This window comes from Nothobranchius furzeri, chromosome 18 (assembly GCF_043380555.1).
Source record: "Nothobranchius furzeri strain GRZ-AD chromosome 18, NfurGRZ-RIMD1, whole genome shotgun sequence".
NCBI lineage: Eukaryota > Metazoa > Chordata > Actinopteri > Cyprinodontiformes > Nothobranchiidae > Nothobranchius > Nothobranchius furzeri.
Genome location: NC_091758.1, coordinates 2556882 through 2571641, shown reverse-complemented (window position 1 = coordinate 2571641; position 14760 = coordinate 2556882). Strand labels below are relative to the sequence as shown.

The 14760-nt window shown below is 40.6% G+C and overlaps 2 long non-coding RNA genes across 2 annotated transcripts; one reads left to right on the top strand and one right to left on the bottom strand.

The window, feature by feature from the left end:
- Positions 1 to 11912: 11912 nt before the first annotated feature.
- LOC139063968 (uncharacterized) lies at positions 11913 to 12755 on the top strand. Its single transcript, XR_011517286.1, has 3 exons — positions 11913 to 11983; positions 12344 to 12434; positions 12575 to 12755. It is a non-coding gene; the product is annotated as an uncharacterized lncRNA (long non-coding RNA).
- A 794-nt stretch (positions 12756 to 13549) lies between these two features.
- Positions 13550 to 14185, bottom strand: LOC139063967 (uncharacterized). The gene is made up of 2 exons (XR_011517285.1): positions 14048 to 14185; positions 13550 to 13699 (listed from the first exon to the last, which is right to left on the bottom strand). It is a non-coding gene; the product is annotated as an uncharacterized lncRNA (long non-coding RNA).
- Positions 14186 to 14760: the final 575 nt, after the last annotated feature.

The window sequence follows — 14760 nt, the reverse complement described above, 5'->3', positions numbered from 1 at the left end:
CAACATAATTCTGGGTGCCATTTAAAAACCATAAGTGCTAATGACTCCATTTATTTTTGACATTGTAGGGGCTGTTGATTGGAGTACACTAAAAAAACCTGATCTCTCTAGGACATTCAGAAACCAAGTTATAAGCCCTCAAAGGTGTAATTGGACTACTTCTTTAAAGTGACACCAGGCCCGGTGACCTTTGGGACATGGTTTGACCCCCTATAGGAAAATGCGATCATCATGAAACGTTCAGATCACTTACAACTCAATAGATTCTTCCTTCTTGTAACGTTTCAGCCTGATTGGACCTTGTTTTCACACAAATGGACCCAGAATGATGTGAAATTGTTCTTCGTGCAACATAATTCTGGGTGCCATTTACAAACCATAAGTGCTATTGACTCCATTCCTTTTTGTGGTTGTAGGGGCTGTTGATTGGAGTATACGAAAACAAACCTGATCTCTCTAGGACATTCAGAAGCCAAGTTATAAGCCCACAAATGTGTAACTGGACTACTTCTTTAAATTGACACCAGATCCGGTGACCTTTGGGACATGGTTTGACCCCCTTAGGAAAGTGCGATCATCTTGAAATGTTCAGATCAGTTGCAACTCAATAGATTCTACCTTCTTGTAACGTTTCAGCCTGATTGGACCTTGTTTTCACACAAATGAACCCAGAATGATGTGAAATTGTGCTTCGTGAAACACAATTCTGGGTGCCATTTAAAAACCATAAGTGCTAATGACTCCATTCCTTTTTGTGGTTGTAGGGGCTGTTGACTGAAGTACATTAGAACAAACCTGATCTCTCTAGGACATTCAGAAGCCAAGTTATAAGCCCACAAATGTGTAACTGGACTACTTCTTTAAATTGACACCAGATCCGGTGACCGTTGGGACATGGTTTGACCCCCTTAGGAAAGTGCGATCATCTTGAAACATTCAGATAACTTACAACTAAATAGATTCTACCTTCTTGTAACGTTTCAGCCTGATTGGACCTTGTTTTCACACAAATGGACCCAGAATGATGTGAAATTGTGCTTCATGCAACATAATTCTGGGTGCCATTTAAAAACCATAAGTGCTAATGACTCCATTCCTTTAGTGGTAATGGGGGCTGCTAATTGGAGTACTCTAAAACAAACCTGACCTCTCTAGGATATTCAGAAGCCAAGTTATAAGCCCACAAAGGTGTAACTGGACTACTTCTTTAAAGTGACACCAGGCCCGGTGACCTTTGGGACATGGTTTGACCCCCAATAGGAATGTGCGATCATCATGAAACGTTCAGATCACTTACAACTCAATAGATTCTACCTTCTTGTAACGTTTCAGCCTGATTGGACCTTGTTTTCACACAAATTGACACCGGAATAATGTGAAATTGTGCTTCGTGCAACATAATTCTGGGTGCCATTTAAAAACCATAAGTGCTAATGACTCCATTCCTTTTTGAGGTTGTAGGGGCTGTTGATTGGAGTACACTAAAAAAAACCTGATTTCTCTAGGACATTCAGAAACCAAGTTATAAGCCCTCAAAGGTGTAACTGGACTACTTCTTTAAAGTGACACCAGGCCCGGTGACCTTTGGGACATGGTTTGACCCCCTATAGGAATGTGCGATCATCATGAAACGTTCAGATCACTTACAACTCAATAGATTCTACCTTCTTGTAACGTTTCAGCCTGATTGGACCTTGTTTTCACACAAATGGACCCAGAATGATGTGAAATTGTGCTTCGTGCAACATAATTCTGGGTGCCATTTACAAACCATAAGTGCTAATGACTCCATTCCTTTTTGTGGTTGTAGGGGCTGTTGATTGGAGTATACGAAAACAAACCTGATCTCTCTAGGACATTCAGAAGCCAAGTTATAAGCCCACAAATGTGTAACTGGACTACTTCTTTAAATTGACACCAGATCCGGTGACATTTGGGACATGGTTTGACCCCTTAGGAAAGTGTGATCATCTTGAAACGTTCAGATCAGTTACAACTCAATAGATTCTACCTTCTTGTAACGTTTTAGCCTGATTGGACCTTGTTTTCACACAATTGAACCCAGAATGATGTGAAATTGTGCTTCGTGCAACATAATTCTGGGTGCCATGTCAAAACCATAAGTGCTAATGACTCCATTCCTTTTTGTGGTTGTAGGGGCTGTTGATTGGAGTTCATTAGAACAAACCTGATCTCTCTAAGACATTCAGAAGCCAAGTTATAAGCCCACAAATGTGTAACTGGACTACTTCTTTAAATTGACACCAGATCCAGTGACCTTTAGGACATGGTTTGACCCCCTTAGGAAAGTGCTATCATCATGAAACGTTCAGATCACTTACAACTCAATAGATTCTACCAATGTTTCAGCCTGATTGGACCTTATTTTCACACAAATGAACCCAGAATAATGTGAAATTGTGCTTCGTGCAACATAATTCTGGGTGCCATTTACAAACCATAAGTGCTAATGACTCCATTACTTTTTGAGGTAATGGGGCTGTTAATTGGAGTACTCTAAAACAAACCTGACATCTCTAGGCTATTCAGAAGCCAAGTTATAAGCCCACAAAGGTGTAACTGGACTACTTCTTTAAAGTGACACCAGGCCCGGTGACCTTTGGGACATGGTTTGACCCCCAATAGGAATGTGCGATCATCATGAAACGTTCAGATCACTTACCACTCAATAGATTCTACCTTCTTGTAACGTTTCAGCCTGATTGGACCTTGTTTTCACACAAATGGACCCAGAATGATGTGAAATTGTGCTTCGTGCAACATAATTCTGGGTGCCATTTACAAACCATAAGTGCTAATGACTCCATTCCTTTTTGTGGTTGTAGGGGCTGTTGATTGGAGTACATTAAAACAAACCTGATCTCTCTAGGACATTCAGAAGCCAAGTTATAAGCCCACAAATGTGTAACTGGACTACTTCTTTAAATTGACACCAGATCTGGTGACCTTTGGGACATGGTTTGACCCCCTTAGGAAAGTGCGATCATCTTGAAATGTTCAGATCAGTTGCAACTCAATAGATTCTACCTTCTTGTAACGTTTCAGCCTGATTGGACCTTGTTTTCACACAAATGAACCCAGAATGATGTGAAATTGTGCTTCGTGCAACATAATTCTGGGTGCCATTTAAAAACCATAAGTGCTAATGACTCCATTCCTTTTTGTGGTTGTAGGGGCTGTTGACTGGAGTACATTAGAACAAACCTGATCTCTCTAGGACATTCAGAAGCCAAGTTATAAGCCCACAAATGTGTAACTGGACTACTTCTTTAAATTGACACCAGATCCGGTGACCGTTGGGACATGGTTTGACCCCCTTAGGAATGTGCGATCATCTTTAAACATTCAGATAACTTACAACTAAATAGATTCTACCTTCTTGTAACGTTTCAGCCTGATTGGACCTTGTTTTCACACAAATGGACCCAGAATGATGTGAAATTGTGCTTCATGCAACATAATTCTGGGTGCCATTTAAAAACCATAAGTGCTAATGACTCCATTCCTTTAGTGGTAATGGGGGCTGCTAATTGGAGTACTCTAAAACAAACCTGACCTCTCTAGGATATTCAGAAGCCAAGTTATAAGCCCACAAAGGTGTAACTGGACTACTTCTTTAAAGTGACACCAGGCCCGGTGACCTTTGGGACATGGTTTGACCCCCAATAGGAATGTGCGATCATCATGAAATGTTCAGATCACTTACAACTCAATAGATTCTACCTTCTTGTAACGTTTCAGCCTGATTGGACCTTGTTTTCACACAAATAGACCCAGAATGATGTGAAATTGTGCTTCGTGCAACATAATTCTGGGTGCCATTTAAAAACCATAAGTGCTAATGACTCCATTTATTTTTGACATTGTAGGGGCTGTTGATTGGAGTACACTAAAAAAACCTGATCTCTCTAGGACATTCAGAAACCAAGTTATAAGCCCTCAAAGGTGTAATTGGACTACTTCTTTAAAGTGACACCAGGCCCGGTGACCTTTGGGACATGGTTTGACCCCCTATAGGAAAATGCGATCATCATGAAACGTTCAGATCACTTACAACTCAATAGATTCTTCCTTCTTGTAACGTTTCAGCCTGATTGGACCTTGTTTTCACACAAATGGACCCAGAATGATGTGAAATTGTTCTTCGTGCAACATAATTCTGGGTGCCATTTACAAACCATAAGTGCTATTGACTCCATTCCTTTTTGTGGTTGTAGGGGCTGTTGATTGGAGTATACGAAAACAAACCTGATCTCTCTAGGACATTCAGAAGCCAAGTTATAAGCCCACAAATGTGTAACTGGACTACTTCTTTAAATTGACACCAGATCCGGTGACCTTTGGGACATGGTTTGACCCCCTTAGGAAAGTGCGATCATCTTGAAATGTTCAGATCAGTTGCAACTCAATAGATTCTACCTTCTTGTAACGTTTCAGCCTGATTGGACCTTGTTTTCACACAAATGAACCCAGAATGATGTGAAATTGTGCTTCGTGAAACACAATTCTGGGTGCCATTTAAAAACCATAAGTGCTAATGACTCCATTCCTTTTTGTGGTTGTAGGGGCTGTTGACTGAAGTACATTAGAACAAACCTGATCTCTCTAGGACATTCAGAAGCCAAGTTATAAGCCCACAAATGTGTAACTGGACTACTTCTTTAAATTGACACCAGATCCGGTGACCGTTGGGACATGGTTTGACCCCCTTAGGAAAGTGCGATCATCTTGAAACATTCAGATAACTTACAACTAAATAGATTCTACCTTCTTGTAACGTTTCAGCCTGATTGGACCTTGTTTTCACACAAATGGACCCAGAATGATGTGAAATTGTGCTTCATGCAACATAATTCTGGGTGCCATTTAAAAACCATAAGTGCTAATGACTCCATTCCTTTAGTGGTAATGGGGGCTGCTAATTGGAGTACTCTAAAACAAACCTGACCTCTCTAGGATATTCAGAAGCCAAGTTATAAGCCCACAAAGGTGTAACTGGACTACTTCTTTAAAGTGACACCAGGCCCGGTGACCTTTGGGACATGGTTTGACCCCCAATAGGAATGTGCGATCATCATGAAACGTTCAGATCACTTACAACTCAATAGATTCTACCTTCTTGTAACGTTTCAGCCTGATTGGACCTTGTTTTCACACAAATTGACCCAGAATAATGTGAAATTGTGCTTCGTGCAACATAATTCTGGGTGCCATTTAAAAACCATAAGTGCTAATGACTCCATTCCTTTTTGAGGTTGTAGGGGCTGTTGATTGGAGTACACTAAAAAAAACCTGATTTCTCTAGGACATTCAGAAACCAAGTTATAAGCCCTCAAAGGTGTAACTGGACTACTTCTTTAAAGTGACACCAGGCCCGGTGACCTTTGGGACATGGTTTGACCCCCTATAGGAATGTGCGATCATCATGAAACGTTCAGATCACTTACAACTCAATAGATTCTACCTTCTTGTAACGTTTCAGCCTGATTGGACCTTGTTTTCACACAAATGGACCCAGAATGATGTGAAATTGTGCTTCGTGCAACATAATTCTGGGTGCCATTTACAAACCATAAGTGCTAATGACTCCATTCCTTTTTGTGGTTGTAGGGGCTGTTGATTGGAGTATACGAAAACAAACCTGATCTCTCTAGGACATTCAGAAGCCAAGTTATAAGCCCACAAATGTGTAACTGGACTACTTCTTTAAATTGACACCAGATCCGGTGACATTTGGGACATGGTTTGACCCCTTAGGAAAGTGTGATCATCTTGAAACGTTCAGATCAGTTACAACTCAATAGATTCTACCTTCTTGTAACGTTTTAGCCTGATTGGACCTTGTTTTCACACAATTGAACCCAGAATGATGTGAAATTGTGCTTCGTGCAACATAATTCTGGGTGCCATGTCAAAACCATAAGTGCTAATGACTCCATTCCTTTTTGTGGTTGTAGGGGCTGTTGATTGGAGTTCATTAGAACAAACCTGATCTCTCTAAGACATTCAGAAGCCAAGTTATAAGCCCACAAATGTGTAACTGGACTACTTCTTTAAATTGACACCAGATCCAGTGACCTTTAGGACATGGTTTGACCCCCTTAGGAAAGTGCTATCATCATGAAACGTTCAGATCACTTACAACTCAATAGATTCTACCAATGTTTCAGCCTGATTGGACCTTATTTTCACACAAATGAACCCAGAATAATGTGAAATTGTGCTTCGTGCAACATAATTCTGGGTGCCATTTACAAACCATAAGTGCTAATGACTCCATTACTTTTTGAGGTAATGGGGCTGTTAATTGGAGTACTCTAAAACAAACCTGACATCTCTAGGCTATTCAGAAGCCAAGTTATAAGCCCACAAAGGTGTAACTGGACTACTTCTTTAAAGTGACACCAGGCCCGGTGACCTTTGGGACATGGTTTGACCCCCAATAGGAATGTGCGATCATCATGAAACGTTCAGATCACTTACCACTCAATAGATTCTACCTTCTTGTAACGTTTCAGCCTGATTGGACCTTGTTTTCACACAAATGGACCCAGAATGATGTGAAATTGTGCTTCGTGCAACATAATTCTGGGTGCCATTTACAAACCATAAGTGCTAATGACTCCATTCCTTTTTGTGGTTGTAGGGGCTGTTGATTGGAGTACATTAAAACAAACCTGATCTCTCTAGGACATTCAGAAGCCAAGTTATAAGCCCACAAATGTGTAACTGGACTACTTCTTTAAATTGACACCAGATCCGGTGACCTTTGGGACATGGTTTGATCCCCTTAGGAAAGTACTATCATCATGAAACGTTCAGATCACTTACAACTCAATAGATTCTACCTTCCTGTAACGTTTCAGCCTGATTGGACCTTGTTTTCACACAAATGAACCCAGAATGATGTGAAATTGTGCTTCGTGCAACATAATTCTGGGTGCCAATTAAAAACCATAAGGGCTAATAACTCCATTCATTTTTGTGGTTGTAGGGGCTGTTGATTGGAGTATACTAAAACAAACCTGATCTCTCTAGGACATTCAGAAGCCAAGTTATAAGCCCACAAAGATGTAACTGGACTACTTCTTTAAATTGACACCAGATCCGGTGACCTTTGGGACATGGTTTGACCCACTATAGGAATGTGCGATCATCATGAAACGTTCAGATCACTTACAACTCAATAGATTCTACCTTCTTGTAACGTTTCAGCCTGATTGGACCTTGTTTTCACACAAATGGACCCAGAATGATGTGAAATTGTGCTTCGTGCAACATAATTCTGGGTGCCATTTACAAACCATAAGTGCTAATGACTCCATTCCTTTTTGTGGTTGTAGGGCCTCTTGATTGGAGTACATTAAAACAAACCTGATCTCTCTAGGACATTCAGAAGCCAAGTTATAAGCCCACAAATGTGTAACTGGACTACTTCTTTAAATTGACACCAGATCCGGTGACCTTTGGGACATAGTTTGACCCCCTTAGGAAAGTGCTATCATCATGAAACTTTCAGATCACTTACAATTCAATAGATTCTACCTTCCTGTAACGTTTCAGCCTGATTGGACCTTGTTTTCACACAAATGAACCCAGAATGATGTGAAATTGTGCTTCGTGCAACATAATTCTGGGTGCCATTTCAAAACCATAAGTGCTAATGACTCCATTCCTTTTTGTGGTTGTAGGGGCTGTTGATTGGAGTATACTAAAACAAACCTGATCTCTCTAGGACATTCAGAAGCGAAGTTATAAGCCCACAAAGATGTAACTGGACTACTTCTTTAAATTGACACCAGATCCGGTGACCTTTGGGACATGGTTTGACCCACTATAGGAATGTGCGATCATCATGAAACGTTCAGATCACTTACAACTCAATAGATTCTACCTTCTTGTAACGTTTCAGCCTGATTGGACCTTGTTTTCACACAAATGGACCCAGAATGATGTGAAATTGTGCTTCGTGCAACATAATTCTGGGTGCCATTTACAAACCATAAGTGCTAATGACTCCATTCCTTTTTGTGGTTGTAGGGCCTCTTGATTGGAGTACATTAAAACAAACCTGATCTCTCTAGGACATTCAGAAGCCAAGTTATAAGCCCACAAATGTGTAACTGGACTACTTCTTTAAATTGACACCAGATCCGGTGACCTTTGGGACATAGTTTGACCCCCTTAGGAAAGTGCTATCATCATGAAACGTTCAGATCACTTACAATTCAATAGATTCTACCTTCCTGTAACGTTTCAGCCTGATTGGACCTTGTTTTCACACAAATGAACCCAGAATGATGTGAAATTGTGCTTCGTGCAACATAATTCTGGGTGCCATTTCAAAACCATAAGTGCTAATGACTCCATTCCTTTTTGTGGTTGTAGGGGCTGTTGATTGGAGTATACTAAAACAAACCTGATCTCTCTAGGACATTCAGAAGCGAAGTTATAAGCCCACAAATGTGTAACTGGACTACTTCTTTAAATTGACACCAGATCCGGTGACCTTTGGGACATGGTTTGACCCCCTTAGGAAAGTGCGATCATCTTGAAACGTTCAGATCACTTACAACTCAATAGATTCTACCTTCTTGTAACGTTTCAGCCTGATTGGACCTTGTTTTCACACAAATGGACCCAGAATGATGTGAAATTGTGCTTCGTGCAACATAATTCTGGGTGCCATTTAAAAAACATAAGTGCTAATGACTCCATTCCTTTTTGTGGTTGTAGGGGCTGTTGATTGGAGTTCATTAGAACAAACCTGATCTCTCTAGGACATTCAGAAGCCAAGTTATAAGCCCACAAATGTGTAACTGGACTACTTCTTTAAATTGACACCAGATCCAGTGACCTTTAGGACATGGTTTGACCCCCTTAGGAAAGTGCTATCATCATGAAACGTTCAGATCACTTACAACTCAATAGATTCTACCTTCCTGTAATGTTTCTGCCTGATTGGACCTTGTTTTCACACAAATGAACCCAGAATAATGTGAAATTGTGCTTCGTGCAACATAATTCTGGGTGCCATTTACAAACCATAAGTGCTAATGACTCCATTACTTTTTGAGGTAATGGGGCTGTTAATTGGAGTACTCTAAAACAAACCTGACATCTCTAGGCTATTCAGAAGCCAAGTTATAAGCCCACAAAGGTGTAACTGGACTACTTCTTTAAAGTGACACCAGGCCCGGTGACCTTTGGGACATGGTTTGACCCCCAATAGGAATGTGCGATCATCATGAAACGTTCAGATCACTTACAACTCAATAGATTCTACCTTCTTGTAATGTTTCAGCCTGATTGGACCTTGTTTTCACACAAATGGACCCAGAATGATGTGAAATTGTGCTTCGTGCAACATAATTCTGGGTGCCATTTACAAACCATAAGTGCTAATGACTCCATTCCTTTTTGTGTTGTAGGGGCTGTTGATTTGAGTACATTAAAACAAACCTGATCTCTCTAGGACATTCAGAAGCCAAGTTATAAGCCCACAAATGTGTAACTGGACTACTTCTTTAAATTGACACCAGATCCGGTGACCTTTGGGACATGTTTTGATCCCCTTTGGAAAGTACTATCATCATGAAACATTCAGATCACTTACAACTCAATAGATTCTACCTTCCTGTAACGTTTCAGCCTGATTGGACCTTGTTTTCACACAAATGAACCCAGAATGATGTGAAATTGTGCTTCGTGCAACATAATTCTGGGTGCCATTTAAAAACCATAAGTGCTAATAACTCCATTCCTTTTTGTGGTTGTAGGGGCTGTTGATTGGAGTATACTAAAACAAACCTGATCTCTCTAGGACATTCAGAAGCCAAGTTATAAGCCCACAAAGATGTAACTGGACTACTTCTTTAAATTGACACCAGATCCGGTGACCTTTGGGACATGGTTTGACCCCCTATAGGAATGTGCGATCATCATGAAACGTTCAGATCACTTACAACTCAATAGATTCTACCTTCTTGTAACGTTTCAGCCTGATTGGACCTTGTTTTCATACAAATGGACCCAGAATGATGTGAAATTGTGCTTCGTGCAACATAATTCTGGGTGCCATTTACAAACCATAAGTGCTAATGACTCCATTCCTTTTTGTGGTTGTAGGGCCTCTTGATTGGAGTACATTAAAACAAACCTGATCTCTCTAGGACATTCAGAAGCCAAGTTATAAGCCCACAAATGTGTAACTGGACTACTTCTTTAAATTGACACCAGATCCGGTGACCTTTGGGACATAGTTTGACCCCCTTAGGAAAGTGCTATCATCATGAAACGTTCAGATCACTTACAATTCAATAGATTCTACCTTCCTGTAACGTTTCAGCCTGATTGTACCTTGTTTTCACACAAATGAACCCAGAATGATGTGAAATTGTGCTTCGTGCAACATAATTCTGGGTGCCATTTCAAAACCATAAGTGCTAATGACTCCATTCCTTTTTGTGGTTGTAGGGGCTGTTGATTGGAGTATACTAAAACAAACCTGATCTCTCTAGGACATTCAGAAGCGAAGTTATAAGCCCACAAATGTGTAACTGGACTACTTCTTTAAATTGACACCAGATCCGGTGACCTTTGGGACATGGTTTGACCCCCTTAGGAAAGTGCGATCATCTTGAAACGTTCAGATCACTTACAACTCAATAGATTCTACCTTCTTGTAACGTTTCAGCCTGATTGGACCTTGTTTTCACACAAATGGACCCAGAATGATGTGAAATTGTGCTTCGTGCAACATAATTCTGGGTGCCATTTACAAACCATAAGTGCTAATGACTCCATTCCTTTTTGTGGTTGTAGGGCCTCTTGATTGGAGTACATTAAAACAAACCTGATCTCTCTAGGACATTCAGAAGCCAAGTTATAAGCCCACAAATGTGTAACTGGACTACTTCTTTAAATTGACACCAGATCCGGTGACCTTTGGGACATAGTTTGACCCCCTTAGGAAAGTGCTATCATCATGAAACGTTCAGATCACTTACAATTCAATAGATTCTACCTTCCTGTAACGTTTCAGCCTGATTGTACCTTGTTTTCACACAAATGAACCCAGAATGATGTGAAATTGTGCTTCGTGCAACATAATTCTGGGTGCCATTTCAAAACCATAAGTGCTAATGACTCCATTCCTTTTTGTGGTTGTAGGGGCTGTTGATTGGAGTATACTAAAACAAACCTGATCTCTCTAGGACATTCAGAAGCCAAGTTATAAGCCCACAAATGTGTAACTGGACTACTTCTTTAAAGAGCAAGTAACGTCTAAATTAACTTTTTTTTGCTGATGAACTGTATAAATGAGTGTCTAATAGTGTTTTAAATGTGTCCATTCTTTATTTTAGCATTTTGGTGCATTTTCTTTAAAAATTAAAAATTCTGTCTAAAAACCACAGTAATGCGCCACCTTCAGCTGAAAACATAGAATTTGAGTCATTTTGAATAAATGTTAGCCAATGGCTAAAGAGTAAAGTACTACGTAAACCAGTAGAGTACTACGTAGCAGCTCCGTGCCAAAGTTACAAAAGCAACGAACGTCTCGGCCACGCCCTGTGGCGAGTGGGAGTTGGATTTGCAAGCGAGTGTAGGAGGTCAGCGGTAGTTCAGCATTAGCATATAGCATTAGCATATCCTAGTCTTTAGCATATCTTTTAGTGTTATAAATACTTATTTAGTGTTAGCTTGTCTGTTGTATATTATAGTTTAGTTAGTGTTTGGCTGTTAGTGTAATTGGGAAAGTATTTCGGGTTTAGTGTTCCATATCGTCTTAGTATTGGTGAGTAGGTGTAGTGTAGTATGGTTGCGGTGACTCTGTGGGCATTTTACCCGCGATTCTGCACGTCTCCGTTTGAAGAGGGAGGCTGTGCCCGCCGTGGCTCTTCCGCGATTTAGATGCAGCCCACCGACTCTGCTCCCCCACCACGGCGGGCTCCAGTCTGAGGTGAGTCAGCTAAATAAACGTTTTAACATCTTCTAAAGACAATTCCCTACCTAAATGCAAAGTCTGAGAGACGTGGTTCACTTCCTTTAGCTAGTCAGTCGGCAATTCTGCAACAGTGACTAACTGACGCAGCACTTGTTGACAGCATTACAGCGTGAAATCCAGCTTGTGACCCGGTTCTGTGAGGAATTCTGTGCAGGAGGTCGCATTTCAGGCTCTCCACATCATATGTGACTGACTTTTACGTTATAACAACGATCACACACTAGGAATGTTATAAAGCGCCTATATAGGAGATTCTTTTGTATATTATCTGACTATAAACTCCAACAACAATGTGCTTCTATTTTTTTTTTCCAGGCTAAATCTACCCAAGACACTGGCTGTCAGACTGATTTAGCTGCATGAATGTACTTGTCCAGGCTGATGTGAAACCTTCCCTGTAGCAAAGGTGAATTATTTTTAATAATCTTCTATGCAAACATTTTATTATCACCTTCTAGTTTTAATTTGTTTTACAGATTATTTTTACACGTGATTTTATGCTCTTTTAAACATTTATAAATGTGCTGCTTCTTTGTTTTTACATAGCCAGCCAGAATGGAGTTCACAGCCGCAGTGTGTCTGGTGACCCACGGGGACCATGATGAAAATTCATCTTCCAGAAGGTCCCAGAGCGTCCAGACCCCCTGAAAAGACCAAGGTGTGAGGTGTCTGCTGTTGATTCCAGCTTCCACCTCAGTGACAGTGCAAGCTCAGTGAACTGTTCAAGGTAAAAAAAAAAATTAAAACATTTCAGAATTTTTAAGATATTAACAATTAAATAAGTATGTGATTACATCATGACGGAGGCTACTGATTCTGCCCGTGACACTTGGTGGTGACGTGTAAGCTGATTCTCCTGGAAAATAACTTTTACATTAAATATTTTGTTTTTGCTATCAAAAGTAAATTAACTAATAACCTGCATTATTGCAGGACATTCAGCAAAATATGGACTCTACACCATGAGGCATGCACACATTAATATTCTATAAGAGCACATAAGGTGAGCAACACCACATATTATTTTTATTACTGTACACTGTCCTGGATTTGTTTTCTTTCTGCATGATTTGTTTTCTTTCTGCATCTCATCATTTGCCTGGCTGATCACCTGATAACTCCTGTCATCTGGTTATGACAGCATGAGGATGTCCTCACACACCTGTAACCTATCAGCTCATCTGGCAGAATAGAGAGAGAAGAGACAACACCACATCTCCTGTTCCTGGAAAGCCTTCAGCCTTCCTTCGATGACTGAGAACCTCCATCAGCTCTGTCTCCTGTCTGCCTACAATTATTATAATAAATATTGTGTTTGACAAGTTTTTTGTGCTGCCAAATATCTCATTTAGATTCCAGTTTTGATATTTTAATGGATATTTATAAATTACATTGAATATCACATTTTTGTTGCATGTTTAACTAGCTATTGTGATTAATTAAACTAGCACCTCACTGTTAAAAGCTCGTTCTAATTTCAAGCATGTTTAAGTATTTATGGACATGAACAAAAACAGGAAATATATAAATTGAGATTTATTTAATTAATATAACAAATAAGGGGGAAAGAGTCATTGAAAGGCACATTCTTCTGGAAGTTCCTGATCCTGAGGACACCAGCAGAGGAGACCAGCTGCAGACACCAGAGACCAGCTGCAGACACCAGAGGACCTAGAACCGAGAGAGCAGCTGTTATTAGTAAATAAATAAAGAAATCAGGGCAGTTTTAGTGGGCTGAACACATTACAGAATAATTTTCTCATGGGGTATTTTCATAACTTTATATGCAGCAGACTGTACCTTGAGCCCAGGGCTACCGGAGAGCTATCCAGCATGTTTCAGTGGATTTTCCTGCTTTAACAGGTTAGATTAGCTGTTAAGCAGCTCAGCTATTTGTTGCTGATTAAAACCAGGTGTGCTGAAGCAGATAAACCTCTAAAACATGCTGAATACTAGCTTTTTGGGGCCGTGGAGACAAACCCTGCAGCTAATCCAATGCTATGGCTAACGGCTACTTACCTTTCAGAGGTGATTCTGTTGGGTCGGTTCTGGGAGTTTCAGGCAACTCACAAGCTCAAAACAATAAGACTCAGGTCCGCTTGTCTCCTCCAAATAGACTTGGTCCCTTTCTTCTCGAGTGTCTGTAAGGAGGGGGAGAAACGTCCTCCACTTCTATCAACTGCTCAGAGTGAAGGGAGCTAGCTTCGTCTAGTTAGCCATCGTCTTCGTCACTGCCGCGGCTCCGCCCTCTCGGTCCTCCAGGCAACGCCTACTAATGTTGCATTTTTTAAAATTGATACGTGGGTGGAGAAGGACTCCGAGGCTCAATTGACCCACTCTTTAAATTGACACCAGATCCGGTGACCTTTGGGACATGGTTTGACCCCCTTAGGAAAGTGCGATCATCTTGAAACGTTCAGATCACTTACAACTCAATAGATTCTACCTTCTTGTAACGTTTCAGCCTGATTGGACCTTGTTTTCACACAAATGAATCCAGAATGATGTGAAATTGTGCTTCGTGCAACATAATTCTGGGTGCCATTTACAAACCATAAGTGCTAATGACTCCATTCCTTTTTGTGGTTGTAGGGGCTGTTGGTTGGAGTACATTAAAATAAACCTGATCTCTCTAGGACATTCAGAAGCCAAGTTATAAGCCCACAAATGTGTAACTGGACTACTTCTTTAAATTGACCACAGATCCGGTGACCTTTGGGACATGGTTTGAC